The sequence below is a fragment of the Magallana gigas genome, chromosome 5, assembly GCF_963853765.1.
Source record: "Magallana gigas chromosome 5, xbMagGiga1.1, whole genome shotgun sequence".
Lineage (NCBI taxonomy): Eukaryota > Metazoa > Mollusca > Bivalvia > Ostreida > Ostreidae > Magallana > Magallana gigas.
In genome coordinates, this window is record NC_088857.1 from 7,913,305 (window position 1) to 7,936,289 (window position 22,985).

The 22,985-nt window shown below is 32.6% G+C and overlaps 1 long non-coding RNA gene across 2 annotated transcripts; it reads right to left on the minus strand.

The window, feature by feature from the left end:
- Positions 1-7,202: 7,202 nt before the first annotated feature.
- LOC136275461 (uncharacterized) lies at positions 7,203-18,793 on the minus strand. 2 transcript variants are annotated; one of them, XR_010714032.1, is made up of 2 exons: positions 18,138-18,793; positions 7,203-7,499 (listed from the first exon to the last, which is right to left on the minus strand). It is a non-coding gene; the product is annotated as an uncharacterized lncRNA (long non-coding RNA). The 2 variants fall into 2 exon arrangements; XR_010714033.1 differs by lacking the exon at positions 18,138-18,793 and adding an exon at positions 9,763-12,598.
- Positions 18,794-22,985: the final 4,192 nt, after the last annotated feature.

A 22,985-nucleotide genomic window follows, 5' to 3' on the forward strand; every position in this document is an offset into this window, starting at 1 on the left:
TGCATCGTCCGATTTTAAAACGGCTTTCAGTGTTAGATTCAGCTAAATAAGCTCTACAAAACACATATTCATTTTTGATTTGATCAGAAAATTCATTTTTTCGAAAAATTTGTTTCACTTCCGGTTTGGACCGGAAGTGACAGATTTTCATTTCGAGCCTTATTACAGAGGTAAATCGACCAAATCATAACCATTGAAAATTTCAAGCTTCTATCTTAAAGCGTTTTTGAGAAAAGTCCGGGACAAAATGACTTTTTGAAATTTTTAAAAATGACGTCACGTCAAAACGGAGGTTACGTTCTCTTTAAAACTTTTACATTTTTGAGGGACGCCAACTCGCAAAAATCTCTGAAAATTTCATCAAGATCGGTGTAAAACGTTTTGAGATATGAAGCAAAAAAGGAGTCAGAAGAAAAGAAAAAGAATAATAACTAGATTCGATCTCGTTGCGAGCAACGAGTGGGTCTCCCGTCCGATTTTTGAATAGATTAGATCAAACTTATCAATTCAAAGATAAAAACGTACATTTAAGCGATAAATAGTATTAAAAAAAATTGCGGCACTCGAGGCTTGAACCCGGGTCGCCTTGGCCATGTCCACGACTATATCGACTGAGCTACTCGGACTCTCGCTTCAGAACTTTGACGCTTATTTCATCCAATCAATTCGAGAAAGATGTCATTGGACGCAGAATTCAAAGCGCAACTTAGATATTATGTATTGAAATTAGTCTGATGTCATTTAAACACGATTTAATTAAATTTAAAATTTTCAAAAAAATTAAAAATCATCCAATCAATTCGACAAAGATGTCATTAGACGTAGAATTGTAAGCGCAACTTAGATATCATGTTTGAAAATTATTCTGATGTCATTTAAACACAATTTAATTAAATTTTAATTTAAAAAAAAAATTTAAATTCATCCCATCAATTCGAGAAAGATGTCTTTAGACGCAGAATTTAAAGCGCAACCTTAATATTATGTTTAAGAGTTAGTCTGATGTCATTTAAACACGATTTAATTCAATTTAAAATTTTCAAAAAATTTAAAAATCATCCAATCAGTTCGACAAAGATGTCATTTGACGCAGAATTGTAAGTGCAACTTAGACACCATGTTTAAAAATTATTCTGATGTCATTTAAACACGATTCAATTAAATTTAATTTCTTTTAAAAATTTTAAAATCATTCAATCATTTCGAAAAAGATGTCATTAGACGCAGAATTTTAAGCGCAAATTAGATATTATGTTTTGAAATTAGTCAGAGGTAATTTTAACGCGATTTAAATGAGTTTAAAAATTTTGAAAAATTTTAAATTCATCCAATCAATTCGAAAAAGATGTCACCAGACGCAGAATTGTAAGCGTCACCTGAATATTATGTTTTGAAATTAGTCTAAGGTCATTTTAACACGATTTAATTAAATTTAAAATTTTCAAAAAAATTAAAAATCATCCAATCAATTCGACAAAGATGTCATTAGACGTAGAATTGTAAGCGCAACTTAGATATCATGTTTGAAAATTATTCTGATGTCATTTAAACACAATTTAATTAAATTTAAATTTTTAAAAAATTTTTAAATTCATCCAATCAATTCGAAAAAGATGTCATTGGACGCAGAATTCAAAGCGCAACTTAGATATTATGTTAAAAAATTAGTCTGATGTCATTTAAACACGATTTAATTAAATTTAAAATTTTCAAAAAATTTAAAAATCATCCAATCAATTCGACAAAGATGTCATTAGACGCAGAATTGTAAGAGCAACTTAGATATCATGTTTGAAAATTATTCTGATGTCTTTTAAACACAATTTAATTAAATTTAAATTTTTTTAAAAATTTAAAAATCATCCAATCAGTTCGACAAAGATGTCATTTGACGCAGAATTGTAAGTGCAACTTAGATATTATGTTTAAAAATTAGTCTGAGGTCATTTTTACGCGATTGAAATGAAATTAGAATTTTTGAAAAATTTAAAAATCATCCAATCATTTCGACAAAAACGTCATTAGACGCAGAATTGTAAGCACAACTTAGATACGATGTTTTAAAATTAGGCTGAGGTCATTTTAACGCGATTTAAATGAGTTTAAAATTTTTAAAATTTTTTAAATTCATTCAATTAATTCGAGAAAGATGTCGTCAGATGCAGAATTGTAAGCGCAACTTAGATATTATGTTTTTTAATTAGTCTGAGGTCATTTTAATGCAATTTAAATGAGTTTAAAAATTTTTAAAAATTTAAAATTCATCCAATCAATTCGAAAAAGATGTCATCACACTCAGAATTGTAAGAGTAACCTAAATATTATGTTTTGAAATTAGTCTGAGGTCATTTAAACACGATTTAATTAAATTTAAAATTTTCAAAAAATTTAAAAATCATCCAATCAATTCGAGAAAGATGTCATTAGAGGCAAAATTGTAAGCATAACTTCAATATTACATTTAAAAATTAGTCTCAGGTCAATTTATTAAGATTTAATTCAATTTAAAAATTTTAAAAAATTTATAATTTATCCAATCAATTCGAAAAAGATGTCATCAGACGCAGAATTGTAAGCGCAACTTAGATTTCATGTTTTAAAATTAGTCTGAGATCATTTTAACACGATTTAATTAAATTTTAATTTTTAAAAAAAATTAAATTTCATCCAATTAATTCCAGAAAAATTTCATTGGACACAAAATTGTAAGTGCAACTTAAATATTATGTTTTAAAATTAGTCTGAGGTCATTTTATTACGATTTAATTAAATTTAAAATTTTCAAAAAATTTAAATTTCATCCCATCTATTGGAAAAAGATTTTATTAGACGTAGAATTAAAGTGCAACTTAGATATTATGTTTTAAAATTAGTTTGAGGTCATTATAACACATTTAATATGAGTTTTAAAATTTAGCTTCCCTACTCGGAATTTCCAGACAATGATTTTTCTCGTGATGCTAGACTATCATGTCCTCTATCATTCCTGAAATTTTTAGCTTTCTATCTTTTTCTCGCTTTAAAATAGATGTGTGGACAATGAAAACTCATCGAAAGTGTGTTCTATATCTTGACCCCGGCTAGCTTCCGTACTCGGAATTTCCGGGCAATGATTTTCCTCGGGAGGCTAGACGATCATGTCCTCTATCATTCCTGAAAATTTCAGCTTTCTATCTTTGGACGTTTTTGAGGAGATGCGTGGACAAAACGTTTTCGTCAAAAACGTGTCCTATATTTTGACCCCAGCTAGCTTCCGTACTCGGAATTTCCGGACAATGATTTTCCTCGTGAGGCTAGACGTTCATGTCCTCTATCATTCCTGAAAATTTCAGCTTTTTATCTTTGGACGTTTTTGAGGAGATGCGTGGACAAGACGTTTTCGTCAAAAACGTGTCCTATAATTTGACCCCAGCTAGCTTCCGTACTCGGAATTTCCGGACAATGATTTTCCTCGTGAGGCTAGACGTTCATGTCCTCTATCATACCTGAAAAATTCAGCTTTCTATCTTTGCTCGTTTTTGAGGAGATACGTGGACAAGAACTTTTTAAAAAATGACAAAATGGCGGATAAGTCCGAACCGGAAGTGATTTTTACAAAATAAAAAAAAGCGTATCAAGTTTATATAATAATAGATCGATGCTGAAAATTTGACAAAAATCGGACCACCCATCTCCGAGAAATCTTCTGCACAAAAATTGTAGAGAAAAGAAAAAGAAAAAAAAACTAGAGCAAAGCTCGTTGCAAAGCAACGAGTGGGTTTTCCGCTAATGTCGAAAGCAACGCTAGAAGTACGTCTAAGAAGCAGAGTTCTTAATCTAGTAACAAAGAAACTTAAGTACAAAAAGATAAAAAAATCGAATGATTCTTGGTACAACTTAACATGATCCGAATGTTTTTAAGTACGACTTAACCAAAAACCCTTTACCATTTCAAGAACGACTTAACAAAAAAACCAATGTGTTTAAGTACGACTTAACAAATTTGACTTCATTTTAGGTACAAGTTTACTTTACCTTGAACTAACATCTTCTTTCTTAACCCAGAATGCAAAATTAAAATTTATGTAAAAAATCAATTTTGTTTAAAACATAATTCTGAACAACTTTTCCTCTTCACTGCTTTTCAAAAGGTTGACCTTTCGTACTGTGTGCTCGTTGCGTCATTAATTGTCAGAAACTTATCGATGTTAAGTTTACTTTACTGTACTTCTGTGAATATTTTCTATGTAAAATTACTATGAACCAGACAACATTGAAATGGTGAACATTTCAAAGGGCCCCGCTTATGTTATTTCAGAGAATTCTGCTTTGACCTTGACCTATAACTTGAAATTTTTCCAGCTGGCATAGAACTTTTAATTCAATTTCATTTCCCCTAACATACATGCATTTTTGTTCAATCGGGACAAGATTAAGCATATTTGGAAAATAATCTACTATTTAAAACTAATTTTAAAAAGATCTGCTATGACCTTCACATTGACAGACTTGGTTCAAGGTCACTGCACGCCATTAACCAATAAACTCTGTAAAGGTAAAATATTAGCCAAATAGGGGCTAAAAGGAGAGTATATCTATGCTCTTAAAATATGGATTTTTGTGTGATCTGATATGACCTTGACTCTTCATCTACAAATATCATTCGAGGTCATTGCATATATTTTGAACAAAGGCATCATGTGGGTAAAGTATGAGGCTGAATGGAGCAAAGGGAGAGAAGATATACTCCGGACAAGGATTTTTAAAAATATAATTCTGATATGACCTTCACAGTTTCTTTTCACTGAAAATAGGTTCAAGGTCACTACACACCCTTTCACCCTTTACTCAAAAGCTCTGCTTATGTGAAGTCTGAGCCAAATAGGGGTTAGTAGAAATTATATATGCTCTCAAAAAAGGATTTTTGCATGATCTGATATGATCTTCACCCGTTACCTAGAAATTTCATGCAAGGTCACTGCACATCGTTTAACCATAGAGACACTCTGTGAGTATTAGCCAGATTGGACCAAAGGGAAAAAAGATATGCCCCAGACAAGGATTTTATATATATAATTCTGCTATGACCTTAACCTTATACCTAAAAACATGGTTCAAGGTCACTGCACATCCTTCAACCAAAGGAACCCTGTGGATGAGGTATGAGCCAGATTGGGCCAAGGGGAGAGAAGCTATGCTCCTGTCAAGCCATCTCGGATGGACAGACCGACAAATTGATCACTAGAAGGCGCCCGCATAAACATGCCTTTTTATCTAAAATAGTATCCATGCTATCTGCCCATGGTGAATAGTTATCAAAACCATTCATTAGCAGAATTTGATTTCCCTCCTTTTTAAGGTGGTATGGGACATCTGTCGATATTAATGTGGATTAAAGTACTATATAATTGAAAACTTTTCACCGGTTTAGAATTTTCAAATTTTACAATATTTAACCAAAAAATAGCTTTTAAAAATATTTGAAAAGGTAAAAATTGTAAAAACCCCAGTGGGATTCGAACTCATGACTTATAGGTTCCTAGTAAACCCTCTAACCCACTGTGCTAAGGAGTTAGGTGACCATTTTTGAGAAGAAACTACATGTACTTATATAATTACACTTTATTTTATTGTTTATTTCGATAAACAATACGTCACAACATGGAAGTGTCCCATATCACCTTAAACTCGGAACACCTCTGACCTAATAAGATCGCCGCATTAAATACAAAGTTTGATTTAACTCTAATTTGTTTATCATCAAGAAATTCTGCATCGCTGACAAATAAAGTTTTCTTCTGTATAATGAAATACCAATTAACCGACTATTCGGACAATAGCAAGTTTATTGTCCCATTCAACAGCTACTATTTCCCTTGGCTTTGCCTCATTAAATATTTGCTGTCTTGGGGGACAATAAACTTGCTATTGTCCTCATACCCAGTAAATACTAAATAGGCATATAATATCCTATCCACCTACATTTCATGTTATATAACCTCCCGTTTGTAACCTTCAATTTCACTGTAAAGTCAACATATCTGTCATAGCCGCAAGTTTCACAATTTATTTCTGCTTCTCATGTACTTAAAATTAGGGGCCTTAATATTGCTTACCAATTCCAACAAGAGACATCCCTCTAACTATTGGTAATCATTAAAATTCATTTCATGAATCTACGCAACAATGATAAACCTTCAAGTACAGTCATTCTCAATTTTACAAAAATATTGACGGTACTTTATCCGAAACTGTTCCTTGTATCTTTAACTTAGTACACTAACATTTTTATGAAAAGACGGTTTGTCTTAGAATAAGAAAGCTAATGCAATTCTGAGAAAAAGAATACCACATATTGCCAATTCCATTGAGGTTTAATAAAAATATGGCCATTTAAGTGAACCCACCATTTCCAATTTCCTTTAGTAAACACAGATTTACAGGGTTCTCCATAGTAAAACATCTTTATCTGACCTTTTAGAGGTCAACTTTTGTTCAACCACCTTTAAAAAGGAACCTTATTCAATACAACATATGCCTACATGATATAATCATGATAAAAGCTTCACATCACTTAGAAATACCCTTACATGTATACCCCCCACCCCCCAATCTTTTGATTTTCATAAAAAGTCATGGTTTGAAATGTTTTACCTAATTTTATGAAACATGTGGCAATTTCCTTGAGTCATTTCTCACACATATTTGAAAACAATCATCAATGATTCTAAAATGTGATCTTTATTTGTTTATTGTATGATTTGTACCATTTTAATTAACAAATAGACAGCTGTCCTGCTTGTGATTTCTTGTTTTCATGAAAAAAGTAAGCTAACAATCATATTTAGTGAATATCTAATCTATTCTGATTTCTAGTTTTCTTCTAACCATGCTAAAACAGTAAGTTACAACCTACAAGTTAGACATCTGCCTTAAATTAGAAATAAATTCAAACACACCCAGGTAGCTGGAGACAGAGTTGATTTCAATGAAAAATGTTCAAATTTGACATGTTTTTCTACTTTTTTATGCATATATACCTTAGAAAGGTAGAAATAGGTTGTTTCTTGTTCATTTCAAAAGTAATTATCATAGCAGATGTTATTTCAAAGTCAAATGTACATTTACATATCCTACATGTAATCTTAATGCAGACAATTAAATAGAGGGGGGGGGGGGGTTCAATTCTAAATATCTTTATGAAATAAAAAATAAAGGAAACATAATTGTATACTTTTATTGAAAAACAAATTTTCACAGCAATTATGAATTTCTTTAAACAGCCTTAATTTTGTTTTCATAATTTCTTATCAAACACAAACCACAACATGGCATGATGCTTTCTTCAAGTTCCATTATTGTTCATGAATTATCGGATTTAATTTGAATTACCAGTAAATAGTCTGTAGAACACAAGGAATATGCATGTGGATAGAGGTGACAGGTTAATCTCAGGAGCTGACCCACAAGAATCAACAGGTACCGGTAAAAGCCATGTGGTAACAAGAGTCTGTTTTGAGCTGAAATAAATAAAAAAAATAATTAGCTGTGTTTACATACATGTACTAGTAATAGCTGTGTTTACATTAACATATGCATAGTATTTCTGTAAAAAATACACTGACCATGCAGTGTAATAAGTATGACATATCCCAATATATGACATAACATTTAGGCAGTACAAGATCAAAAATTTGCATATCCAGTCATAAAATAATATTAAAAAATTTTCATAGGTATAAACACTTATCAAATTGAGAAAGAGAGAGAGTTTGAGAGAGTTTGAGAGAGAGAGAGTTTATTACCATACTTGTAGTGCAACAGTCAATATTTCAATTCATAAATTACAAACAAATATTACCCACCGAACAGCGTCAAAGTACATGTACTGGTATTAGCTTCTGGTATACCATTTTTTATCAATTCTACTGTGTATTTTTTGTTTGCAAATAAATTTAGCGAGGGTTTTTGTTTATTTTCTTATAAATTACATGTTTTAAAAACAATACTACGTGTAATAAGCATAAAACATGTATGAGTAAACTTAATGAAGAATTTTTAATAGATTATTTTTCAAAGAATGTGGTACATTACATGTATGTCAATCTTTATAAAACTAGCGTATATTTCGTGCGCCATAAATTGCAAGTTTTTTGTAAATATCATTTACTTGCATGATAGGTATATATGGTCTAACCAAAATTTTCTTCATAAAGCTACAGCTGTATGTACCACATATATGTTTTGTCACAAGTATACATTTTAAAAAAAAATACCCAAATTCCAACAGTTTAAATAAACTCAACTCATTCTCTGATAAGTTCATTGTGTTTTGTGCGTGCATATCTTATTTGTCTGCTGCAACAGCAGCCAATCAGCGGTAAGCTGAATCCACAGAAAGAAAGTTTGTGTTTTAGGAGCGGGTAAATTGTTTATGCGACACTGTCAAGAAAACCACACCAAATAATAACAAGAACATAAATATTCACTTAAATGTATTCTGTTGTAAAGTAAAGGTTTTTAACACTTATTGCATCTTGCAAAACATGTGATGACCTTAATCATCTGTCATATATCTGATATACATGTATATGTAAAAGATGGGAGAAATAACGACGGAACAAAGTGGGATTCGAACCTGGCCCTCTGAATCTCTAGTCAAGTGCTCTACCAACTGAGCTACATGTATCTGGCACCGGTATTCAAACCAGTCTGACCGTCACATTCCTCCCCCTTAAATGATCTTCACCCACGAAGATCATCCCTGGCAGGATCGAGTTAACCTGTTAGTTCCAGGGGTTGGTCACAACACCAATATTGTAACAGGATGGGAGAAATAATGAAGGGATTTGAACCTGGGCCCCCTGAATCTCTAGTCAGGTGCTCTACCAACTGAGCTATCTGGCACTGGTATTCAAACCGGTCTGATCGTCACATATATAAAGAATTATTTTAAACAATGTTGTTCAATTAAAAATAACACTCGCAACCTTCAGTTTTTGTCTGTAATTAATCAATATTGGCATGCAATCAGTTCTCGCCGAGTACCATTTCTCACCAGTGCATTGTTACGTCATTTTATCAACACATAAAATTATATACGAAAATATGATGTAACAGTGCACCAGCGAGAAATGGTCCTCGGCGAGAACTGCTCGCACGCCAGTACTGCCAGTAGTCAGATTAAAAAAAGAGAATAAAAAATTACATTTAAAACATTAACAAGGACAATTTAAGTACACATCATAACTGCTAAACAAGAAAAATTATGTGAACTGGTAGAATGGTAGGCATAGTTCTAACTTGTAACCTACATGTACAAGTACATGTACCGGGTACCCGTTGGTCTGCTATACCTCTTTAATGATACAATGATCGGTATCATAAAGATATTAAAGTCATGTTTTAACTCTGAAGTCTGAAGTATACAATTTTATTTACTTGAAGTTATGTCTACAGGGTATTCATGACTACATTTGGAGTCCTCTGCACAAGAATATATGATATGTTTCTAATTAGACCCTGCTTTGAATTTTGAGTTGAAAATTCACAATCTGTTATTTTTTTAAATAGATAAATTCAGTTACCCTTTCCAGTCCCCCATGAACCTCGAGCGAGTCTAAACACCCATGAAGCATGTAAAAATTACACGTTAGTAAACAAACACCCACACCATAACAAAAACATCTGTGTAACAGTGTGCACGTACTTACATGTACATCTATACTATATACTAAATTTTAACCAGTTAACAAGAAACTTTAAAAGGAGTAAAAGCCTCACCTTCTTCAGTAACATCCACATACATCACACACTTTAATGTCCATCTTTTCTCCTTTATTACTCGTAGCTTATCAACGGCTGATCGTCGACAGAAGTGTGGCTGTCAGAATTTCCTCGTAAACGATTCACACGAGAAAAATATCTTCCTTAAACAAATATGTAGTATTGTTCCCTGTGCATGTTCATATGTTTCACAGCAAATTGAAAATGCATGTGTACACCGAAAGAATACACAACTTCTCTTCTGCATTACGGCTCTCTCTTTTCTACAATGCCGTTCGTTACTGTTTACATTCGGCGCGCGCGCGCGGGGGTCACAAACAGGGGCGCCCCGACAAATAGTTGCACATAGAACGTTTAAATAATGTGTGTTCATTGAATTCATAAATGATATAGATGAAAAAAATGAAATTGAATCACAACAATTTATCTAAGACGCAACACAACGGAATGCAGTAAATGCCTGGGCCTTAATGTGGCATTTGTCTATGTAGACATATTAACTCGTTCATGTACGATTCTCACATATTTGTTTTATGAAATTTGAAAAAAAATATAGGACAGAACTTGTTTAATTTGATACCAAATGACATTATTTAATATATTAACAATAACTAAATTAATTTTTTTTCATAAAATGATAACGATTTTTGCTATCAGAAAAATACGTGTATGAGCTGCTGACCCCTAATTATAGGGGCCAGCCCTTTTTTCTTAATTTTAAATGAAAGCTCTCGTTATTCTAAACAACTTTTGTTCTATATGTATTAACAAAATATTTTTAGTTTAAAGGTTATAATACAAAAAGCAACAAAATTTCAGCCCCGAAAAAATCTTAAACTTTGGCGACAAATAGCTCAAAAACTAACAAAGAAATTACCAAAATTTTCATGCCAGCAAAATTATAAAATGTTACCGACAATTTCGCCAAATTTCATGCATCTATCATCTGTAGTTCCCGAGATCAACTCTGGACAAAAGACCCCCCAATTTTCAATTAAAGGGCAATAACTCATAACCGGAAGTGAATTTTGAAAATTTGAAAAAAAAGTCTAGAGATATTAATATCATCTACGTACCCTGAAAGTTTCATAGCAATCAGACAAAAAATGTTCGAGAAATCTCGTGCACAAAATTTGCGGGAAAAAAAAAAAATAACTAGAGCAAAGCTCGTTGCAAAGCAACGAGTGGGTTTTCCGCTAATGTCGAAAGCAACGCTAGAAGTACGTCTAAGAAGCAGAGTTCTTAATCTAGTAACAAAGAAACCTAAGTACAAAAAGATAAAAAAAAATCGAATGATTCTTGGTACAACTTAACATGATCCGAATGTTTTTACGTACGACTTAACCAAAAACCCTTAACCATTTCAAGAACGACTTATCAAAAAAACCAATGTGTTTAAGTACGACTTAACAAATTTGACTTCATTTTAGGTACAAGTTTACTTTACCTTGAACTAACATCTTTTTTCTTAACCCAGAATGCAAAATTAAAATTTATGTAAAAAATCAATTTTGTTTAAAACATAATTCTGAGCAACTTTTCCTCTTCACTGCTTTTCAAAAGGTTGACCTTTCGTACTGTGTGCTCGTTGCGTCATTAATTGTCAGAAACTTATCGATGTTAAGTTTACTTTACTGTACTTCTGTGAATATTTTCTATGTAAAATTACTATGAACCAGACAACATTGAAATGGTGAACATTTCAAAGGGCCCCGCTTATGTTATTTCAGAGAATTCTGCTTTGACCTTGACCTATAACTTGAAATTTTTCCAGCTGGCATAGAACTTTTAATTCAATTTCATTCCCCCTAACATACATGCATTTTTGTTCAATCTGACCAAGATTAAGCATATTTGGAAAATAATCTACTATTTAAAACTAATTTTAAAAAGATCTGCTATGACCTTCACATTGACAGACTTGGTTCAAGGTCACTGCACGCCATTAACCAATAAACTCTGTAAAGGTAAAATATTATCCAAATAGGGGCTAAAAGGAGAGTATATCTATGCTCTTAAAATATGGATTTTTGTGTGATCTGATATGACCTTGACTCTTCATCTACAAATATCATTCGAGGTCATTGCATATATTTTGAACAAAGGCATCATGTGGGTAAAGTATGAGGCTGAATGGAGCAAAGGGAGAGAAGATATACTCCGGACAAGGATTTTTAAAAATATAATTCTGATATGACCTTCACAGTTTCTTTTCACTGAAAATAGGTTCAAGGTCACTACACACCCTTTCACCCTTTACTCAAAAGCTCTGCTTATGTGAAGTCTGAGCCAAATAGGGGTTAGTAGAAATTATATATGCTCTCAAAAAAGGATTTTTGCATGATCCGATATGATCTTCACCCGTTACCTAGAAATTTCATGCAAGGTCACTGCACATCGTTTAACCATAGAGACACTCTGTGAGTATTAGCCAGATTGGACCAAAGGGAAAAAAGATATGCCCCAGACAAGGATTTTATGTATATAATTCTGCTATGACCTTAACCTTACACCTAAAAACATGGTTCAAGGTCACTGCACATCCTTCAACCAAAGGAACCCTGTGGATGAGGTATGAGCCAGATTGGGCCAAGGGGAGAGAAGCTATGCTCCTGTCAAGCCATCTCGGATGGACAGACCGACAAATTGATCACTAGAAGGCGCCCGCATAAACATGCCTTTTTATCTAAAATAGTATCCATGCTATCTGCCCATGGTGAATAGTCATCAAAACCATTCATCAGCAGAATTTGATTTCCCTCCTTTTTAAGGTGGTATGGGACATCTGTCGATATTAATGTGAATTAAAGTACTACATGTATATAATTGAAAACTTTTCACCGGTTTAGAATTTTCAAATTTTACAATATTTAACCAAAAAATAGCTTTTAAAAATATTTGAAAAGGTAAAAATTGTAAAAACCCCAGCGGGATTCGAACTCATGACTTACAGGTTCCTAGTAAACCCTCTAACCCACTGTGCTAAGGAGTTAGGTGACCATTTTTGAGAAGAAACTACATGTACTTATATAATTACACTTTATTTTATTGTTTATTTCGATAAACAATACGTCACAACATGGAAGTGTCCCATATCACCTTAAACTCGGAACACCTCTGACCTAATAAGATCGCCGCATTAAATACAAAGTTTGATTTAACTCTAATTTGTTTATCATCAAGAAATTCTGCATCGCTGACAAATAAAGTTTTCTTCTGTATAATGAAATACCAATTAACTGACTATTCGGACAATAGCAAGTTTACTGTCCCATTCAACAGCTACTATTTCCCTTGGCTTTGCCTCATTAAATATTTGCTGTCTTGGGGGACAATAAACTTGCTATTGTCCTCATACCCAGTAAATACTAAATAGGCATATAATATCCCATCCACCTACATTTCATGTTATATAACCTCCCGTTTGTAACCTTCAATTTCACTGTAAAGTCAACATATCTGTCATAGCCGCAAGTTTCACAATTTATTTCTGCTTCTCATGTACTTAAAATTAGGGGCCTTAATATTGCTTACCAATTCCAACAAGAGACATCCCTCTAACTATTGGTAATCATTAAAATTCATTTCATGAATCTACGCAACAATGATAAACCTTCAAGTACAGTCACTCTCAATTTTACAAAAATATTGACGGTACTTTATCCGAAACTGTTCCTTGTATCTTTAACTTAGTACACTAACATTTTTATGAAAAGACGGTTTGTCTTAGAATAAGAAAGCTAATGCAATTCTGAGAAAAAGAATACCACATATTGCCAATTCCATTGAGGTTTAATAAAAATATGGCCATTTAAGTGAACCCACCATTTCCAATTTCCTTTAGTAAACACAGATTTACAGGGTTCTCCATAGTAAAACATCTTTATCTGACCTTTTAGAGGTCAACTTTTGTTCAATCACCTTTAAAAAGAAACCTTATTCAATACAACATATGCCTACATGATATAATCATGATAAAAGCTTCACATCACTTAGAAATACCCTTACATGTATACCCCCCACCCCCCAATCTTTTGATTTTCATAAAAAGTCATGGTTTGAAATGTTTTACCTAATTTTATGAAACATGTGGCAATTTCCTTGAGTCATTTCTCACACATATTTGAAAACAATCATCAATGATTCTAAAATGTGATCTTTATTTGTTTATTGTATGATTTGTACCATTTTAATTAACAAATAGACAGCTGTCCTGCTTGTGATTTCTTGTTTTCATGAAAAAAGTAAGCTAACAATCATATTTAGTGAATATCTAATCTATTCTGATTTCTAGTCTTCTTCTAACCATGCTAAAACAGTAAGTTACAACCTACAAGTTAGACATCTGCCTTAAATTAGAATTAAATTCAAACACACCCAGGTAGCTGGAGACAGAGTTGATTTCAATGAAAAATGTTCAAATTTGACATGTTTTTCTACTTTTTTATGCATATATACCTTAGAAAGGTAGAAATAGGTCGTTTCTTGTTCATTTCAAAAGTAATTATCATAGCAGATGTTATTTCAAAGTCAAATGTACATTTACATATCCTACATGTAATCTTAATGCACACAATTAAATAGGGGGGGGGGGGGTTTCAATTGTGTAAACACATCTAAAAATATCTTTATGAAATAAAAAATAAAGGAAACATAATTGTATACTTTTATTGAAAAACAAATTTTCACAGCAATTATGAATTTCTTTAAACAGCCTTAATTTTGTTTTCATAATTTCTTATCAAACACAAACCACAACATGGCATGATGCTTTCTTCAAGTTCCATTATTGTTCATGCATTATCGGATTTAATTTGAATTACCAGTAAATAGTCTGTAGAACACAAGGAATATGCATGTGGATAGAGGTGACAGGTTAATCTTAGGAGCTGACCCACAAGAATCAACAGGTACCGGTAAAAGCCATGTGGTAACAAGAGTCTGTTTTGAGCGGAAATAAATAAAAAAAATAATTAGCTGTGTTTACATACATGTACTAGTAATAGCTGTGTTTACATTAACATATGCATAGTATTTCTGTAAAGAATACACTGACCATGCAGTGTAATAAGTATGACATATCCCAATACATGACATAACATTTAGGCAGTACAAGATCAAAAATTTGCATATCAAGTCATAATATAATATTAAAAAATTTTCATAGGTATAAACACTTATCAAATTGAGAAAGAGAGAGAGTTTGAGAGAGTTTGAGAGAGAGAGAGTTTATTACCATACTTGTAGTGCAACAGTCAATATTTCAATTCATAAATTACAAACGAATATTACCCACCGAACAGCGTCAAAGTACATGTACTGGTATTAGCTTCTGGTATACCATTTTTTATCAATTCTACTGTGTATTTTTTGTTTGCAAATAAATTTAGCGAGGGTTTTTGTTTATTTTCTTATAAATTACATGTTTTAAAAACAATTCTACGTGTAATAAGCATAAAACATGTATGAGTAAACTTAATGAAGAATTTTTAATAGATTATTTTTCAAAGAATGTGGTACATTACATGTATGTCAATCTTTATAAAACTAGCGTATATTTCGTGCGCCATAAATTGCAAGTTTTTTGTAAATATCATTTACTTGCATGATAGGTATATATGGTCTAATCAAAATTTTCTTCATAAAGCTACAGCTGTATGTACCACATATATGTTTTGTCACAAGTATACATTTTAAAAAAAAAACCCAAATTCCAACAGTTTAAATAAACTCAACTCATTCTCTGATAAGTTCATTGTGTTTTGTGCATGCATATCTTATTTGTCTGCTGCAACAGCAGCCAATCAGCGGTAAGCTGAATCCACAAAAAGAAAGTTTGTGTTTTAGGAGCGGGTAAATTGTTTATGCGACACTGTCAAGAAAACCACACCAAATAATAACAAGAAACATAAATATTCACTTAAATGTATTCTGTTGTAAAGTAAAGGTTTTTAACACTTATTGCATCTTGCAAAACATGTGATGACCTTAATCATCTGTCATATATCTGATATACATGTATATGTAAAAGATGGGAGAAATAACGACAGAACAAAGTGGGATTCGAACCTGGCCCTCTGAATCTCTAGTCAAGTGCTCTACCAACTGAGCTACATGTATCTGGCACCGGTATTCAAACCAGTCTGACCGTCACATTCCTCCCCCTTAACTCTTTTCCCCTTAGAGGTTTCTATCCTTTAACCCTTAATGACGCGTTTTGACGACCCTGGCCATATCCTTAATGACGACTTTTGACGCACCCTATATACAGCTCTTAATTAGACCTCTCAACACCTGTTGTTTATTATAAACATTGACCGGTATACACCTGGCCATGTATACGGATGGTTGTTCACTCATTCTAAATAAAGATATCACGTGATTTACCTGTGTATGGTGGCGTGATGCATTACTACAATAAACAAAGATGGCGGACTACGATGCGGACATCGCACATGTTTTCACTTTTTGTTTATAATCAAGTTTAGAGGTGGAATTTTCTAGATTTATTGGTAGTGAGATTGAATAATGAAAGCCAGATGTCAAATTCATGCAAAATTTTGTGGAAAAATCTGTGTAGTTACAGAAAACGGAACACAAGGTGTGCATTACCTGCAACCCCTAAATACACGAATATACCGGTAAATTTGAATTTTTTCAAAAAGTTAACACACTTACTTTGTTAACATGTTAGATTTATCAAATCCACTTACACCATTTATTGGAAAAATCGTAAATATAAGTCTGAAAATGATAGACATGAATTGAAAAGTCAACCACAGGTGCATTTAATTATTTACTATCAAAAAACGAATTCCGTGATGACAATGGAATCTTTCTATAAAAATTATTAAATAATTATTTGTAATACACACAGTTTGAAATATATTTATCAAGTATCTGTAGTGAAATTATTCTTTATAAAGCTTCAATGTAGAACACTCAGTTTTATTTTCATATACCTGTTAGCACCTGTATTGTTTTATTAGTGACTTAAATAAATTTTTTTTCAATGAATATTGAAAATTTAATTCATTACAAATCCATTGATATATAATTTTCTATGTTTTTGATTTGCTAAGACCTGTAATAAGTCTATTCAAAAACACACACCAGCTGTTTTCAGTTCATCTGAAAACACTCTAAGGGTAGCCCAGGGTAGAGTGTTAAGGATATGGCCTATGCGTCAAAAGGTGGCATTAAGGGGTAAAGAGTTAAATGATCTTCACCCTCGAAGATCATCCCTGGCAGGATCGAGTTAACCTGTTAGTTCCAGGGGTTGGTCACAACACCAATATTGTAACAGGATGGGAGAAATAATGAAGGGATTTGAACCTGCATGGGCCCCCTGAATCTCTAGTCAGGTGCTCTACCAACTGAGCTATCTGGCACTGGTATTCAAACCGGTCTGATCGTCACATATATAAAGAATTATTTTAAACAATGTTGTTCAATTAAAAATAACACTCGCAACCTTCAGTTTTTGTCTGAAATTAATCAATATTGGCGTGCGATCAGTTCTCGCCGAGTACCATTTCTCACCAGTGCATTGTTACGTCATTTTATCAACACATAAAATTATATACGAAAATATGATGTAACAGTGCACGAGCGAGAAATGGTCCTCGGCGAGAACTGCTCGCACGCCAGTACTGCCAGTAGTCAGATTAAAAAAAGAGAATAAAAAATTACATTTAAAACATTAACAAGGACAATTTAAGTCAATCTAATTAAAATTAGATGTTTGATCCGCTCGCTTACTCGCTACACAAAAAGCGAGTAAGCGAGCGGATCAAACATCTAATTTTAATTAGATTGAATTTAAGTACACATCATAACTGCTAAACAAGAAAAATTATGTGAACTGGTAGAATGGTAGGCATAGTTCTAACTTGTAACCTACATGTACAAGTACATGTACCGGGTACCCGTTGGTCTGCTATACCTCTTTAATGATACAATGATCGGCATCATAAAGATATTAAAGTCATGTTTTAACTCTGAAGTCTGAAGTATACAATTTTATTTACTTGAAGTTATGTCTACAGGGTATTCATGACTACATTTGGAGTCCTCTGCACAAGAATATATGATATGTTTCTAATTAGACCCTGCTTTGAATTTTGAGTTGAAAATTCACAATCTGTTATTTTTTTTAATAGATAAATTCAGTTACCCTTTCCAGTCCCCCATGAACCTCGAGCGAGTCTAAACACCCATGAAACATGTAAAAATTACACGTTAGTAAACAAACACCCACACCATAACAAAAACATCTGTGTAACAGTGTGCACGTACTTACATGTACATCTATACTATATACTAAATTTTAACCAGTTAACAAGAAACTTTAAAAGGAGTAAAAGCCTCACCTTCTTCAGTAACATCCACATAAATCACACACTTTAATGTCCATCTTTTCTCCTTTATTACTCGTAGCTTATCAACGGCTGATCGTCGACAGAAGTGTGGCTGTCAGAATTTCCTCGTAAACGATTCACACGAGAAAAATATCCTCCTTAAACAAATATGTAGTATTGTTCCCTGTGCATGTTCATATGTTTCACAGCAAATTGAAAATGCATGTGTACACCGAAAGAATACACAACTTCTCTTCTGCATTACGGCTCTCTCTTTTCTACAATGCCGTTCGTTACTGTTTACATTCGGCGCGCGCGCGCGGGGGTCACAAACAGGGGCGCCCCGACAAATAGTTGCACATAGAACGTTTAAATAATGTGTGTTCATTGAATTCATAAATGATATAGATGAAAAAAATGAAATTGAATCACAGCAATTTATCTAAGACGCAACACAACGTAATGCAGTAAATGCCTGGGCCTTAATGTGGCATTTGTTCGCTTGTGTGTCTATGTAGACATATTAACTCGTTCATGTACGATTCTCACATATTTGTTTTATGAAATTTGAAAAAAAATATAGGACAGAACTTGTTTAATTTGATACCAAATGACATTATTTAATATATTAACAATAACTAAATTAATTTTTTTTCATAAAATGATAACGATTTTTGCTATAAGAAAAATACGTGTATGAGCTGCTGACCCCTAATTATAGGGGCCAGCCCTTTTTTCTTAATTTTAAATGAAAGCTCTCGTTATTCTAAACAACTTTTGTTCTATATGTATTAACAAAATATTTTTAGTTTAAAGGTTATAATACAAAAAGCAACAAAATTTCAGCCCCGAAAAAATCTTAAACTTTGGCGACAAATAGCTCAAAAACTAACAAAGAAATTACCAAAATTTTCATGCCAGCAAAATTATAAAATGTTACCGACAATTTCGCCAAATTTCATGCATCTATCATCTGTAGTTCCCGAGATCAACTCTGGACAAAAGACCCCCCAATTTTCAATTAAAGGGCAATAACTCAGAACTGGAAGTGAATTTTAAAAATTTGAAAAAAACGTCTAGAGATATTAATATCATCTACATACCCTGAAAGTTTCATAGCAATCAGACAAAAAATGTTCGAGAAATCTCGTGCACAAAATTTGCGGGAAAAAAAAAAAATAATAATAAGAAACAGTAGAATAACAGAAGGGTTTTCCGTTGAAAAACGGAAAACCCTAATAATAAGAAACAGTAGAATAACAGAAGGGTTTTCCGTTGAAAAACGGAAAACCCTAAAAACCTGAAAAAGAAACATTACAATAATAGAAGGGTCTTCCGCTGAAGACGGAAGACCCTAATAATAACTAGACACGATCTTGTTGCGAGCAACGAGGAGGTCTTCCGTCCGATTTTTAGAAGAGGAAATGACTTTGCCTTTATCTTCATCAACGAAACATATCAGGAAATGCAGATGTGATCTAAAATAGTGATGGATGAAGGATTATACACCCCGTTGGATCCCCAATTTAGGGACCAGCCACATTTTATTTCATATCAAATAAGAGGTCTTTTGATTTCGATACATTTTGTGTAAAAAGTTATTTGTAACCGTTCTTGATTTATCTGGAAGAGATCGTGGGAACTGATAACAAACAAATTTTGGTTGCAGATTGTTAATCACATTTTTTAGCGTATTTTGTTCAATATTGCTCCTTAAAATTGCTTTTTTTTTAATTTTGGGACGTTGATGATAAGTTCGGACTTTAGACCCCTTAAAATCCCTTATTACATAACATAGGAGTAAACACTTTTCATGTTTAGGTACATAACATTTCGATTAACATAATTGCTTTCGTAATGTATAACAAAATATTTCACAATTAAATGTTATGATTAAAAGACTTTAGAACTCTATCGGCTCCTAATTTGAATAGCCAGCCCCTTTTTCATGATATAAAAAGAAAGCTCTTGTCATTTTAAACACATTTTGTTCAACAAGTATGTAGAAATTATATACCGTTCTCGAGATGTCTGGAAGAGATCGTTTTAAGGGCCGACCCTATAACTCCTTTTAGGGACCGGATAACAAAAAAATTATGGTTGCAAATTGTTAACGACATTATTTGGAGCATCTTTTGTTCAAAATTGCTTTTCAAAATTTCTCTCCATTTTCAGATATATAAGATCAAAATTTCGGACTGCTGGCCCCTTAAAATCCCTAAATACGTAACAAAGGAGTAAACAACTGTCATGTATAGGTACATAACGTTACGATGAACATAATTGCTTCTATAAAGTATAACAAAATACTTCACATTAAAAAGATATTATTAGAATACTTTACAGCCCTTTCGGCCCTTAATTTAAAGGGCCAGCCCCTTTTCACTAATGTCAAATGAAAGTTCTTGACTTTTTAAAGTTTGTTTGTTCTATAAGTCTTTACAAAATACTTTTAAGAAAAAAGATATTCAAAGAAAACCACAAAAAAATCATGACGCTTTTTATCTCAATTTTTAAGCGCAGACGAGCTTCGGTGTTTTTCGTCACAGAACAATGAAAATGCTTCTGTCATATCCACAAACATAGGTCTACAAACCCTGAAAATTTGAAGCAAATATCTGTTTTCGTTTAGGAGAAAAACACCGGACAAGCCGACCCTCTAAAAATCGTAAAAACGTCAATATCTCTAAAACGGAAATGACGTCATCAATGTAAAAAATTTCCAATAAGGTTCAGATCAATATCTGTTAGTTCTCAAAGTTTCATTAAAATCAGCCAAGCCGTTCCCGAGAACTCGGATGCACAAAAATGCGTAAGAAAAAAAAAGAATAATAATAAGGGAAACAGAAACAAAGCAATAACAAGAAGGTCTTCCGTTGGAAACGGAAGACCTTAATAAAAAGAAACAATAGAATAACAAGAGGGTCTTCCGTTGGAAACGGAAGACCCTAATAAAAAGAAACCGAAGAATAACAAGAGGGTCTTCCGTTGAAAACGGAAGACCCTAATAAAAAGAAACCGAAGAATAACAAGAGGGTCTTCCGTTGAAAACGGAAGACCCTAACTAGACACGATCTCGTTGCGAGCAACGAGGAGGTCTTCCGTCCGATTCTAAGAAGAGGAAATGACCTTGCCTTTCATCATCATCAACGAAACATATCAAGAAATGCAGATGTGATCTAAAAGAGCGATGGATGAAGGATTATACACCCCGTTGGATCACTAATTTGAGGGACCAACCCCATTTTATTTCATATCAAATAAGAGGTGTATTGAATTCAATACATTTTGTGTAAAAAGTTTAGAAATTTGTTACCGTTCTTTGTATATCTGGAAGAGATCGTGGGAACGGATAACAAACAAGTTTTGGTTACAGATTGTTAACCTCATTTTTTTAGCGTGTGTTGTTCAATATTGCTTCTTAAAATTGATTTTTTTTCTATTTTGGGACGTTGATAATAAGTTCGGACTAAAGTTATGGTTACATATTGTTGAATACTGCTTTTCAATTTTTTTTTTTATTTTGAGATATTGAAGATCAAAATGTTGGACTTCTGGTCCCTTAAAATCCCTAATAAAGTAACATATGAGTAAACAATTTTCGTGTATAGGTACATAACATTTCGATTAACTTAATTGCGTCTGTAATGTATTACTAAATATTTCATAATTAAAAGTTATGGTTAAAAGACTTTAGAGCCTTTACGGCCCCTAATTGAAGGACCAGCCCCTTTTCTTGATGTGAAAAGAAAGCTCTTCTCATTTTACACACATTTTGTTCAACAAGTGTTTAGAAAGTATGTACCGTTCAAGAGATTTCTGGAGAACATCATTTTAGGGGCTGGAGAACATCATTTTAGGGGCCAACCTTTATAACTCCTTTTAGGAAGTGGTTAACAAATAAAGTTATGGTTACAGATTGTTAACCTCATTTTTTTAGCGTGTTTAGTTCAACATTGCTTCTTAAAATTGATTTTTTTTCTATTTTGGGACGTTGAAAATAAGTTTGGACTAAAGTTATGGTTACATATTGTTGAATACTGCTTTTCAATTTTTTATTTATTTTGAGATATTGAAGATCAAAATGTCGGACTTCTGGTCCCTTAAAATCCCTAATTAAGGAACAGAGGAGTAAACAATTTTCATGTATAAGTACATAACATTTCGATTAACATAATTGCTTCTGTAATGTATCACACAATATTTCACAATTAAAAGTTATGGATAAAAGACTTTAGAACTCTATCGGCCCCTAATTTGAAGGGCCAGGCCCTTATTCTTGGTGTGAAAAGGAAACTCTTGTCATTTCAAACACATTTTTTCAACAAGTATGTAGAAATTATAAACCATTCTCGAGATATCTGGAAGAGATCGTTTAAGGTTTCTCCACCCTCGATGTTTTTATGGTTTAATCTGTGTAATTTTTGTTTAAATTTGATGATTAATTTGCAAACAATCAAATTGAAGTTAAATATTGGTATGTTGCAAATATGTTGTTCATGCTGTAGGAGCTAACACAGGTACACTATCAGGACAGTTATAGCAACGACTGCTCTTTTATCAAACATCACATTTATTTTAACTAATTTCGATGTAATAAAGCAATTTTTAAAAGAAATTAATAGCAATCCTTTATTTTAAGTATTTTAACATTTTAAGGCCATTTAAAAATTGCCAGTATGAAAGCTATCACATTTACAGTGCATTTTGATACGATTTTTCAACCATGAATAAGTACAGTTTAGCAACATAAAACGTCTATAACTTTTAAAATAATGGTTCAAACTCACTGAAAATTGGTACATTTGTAATTCATTATATATCCTATCGAAATATGCAAAGAAATGTTTACCTTGCCTG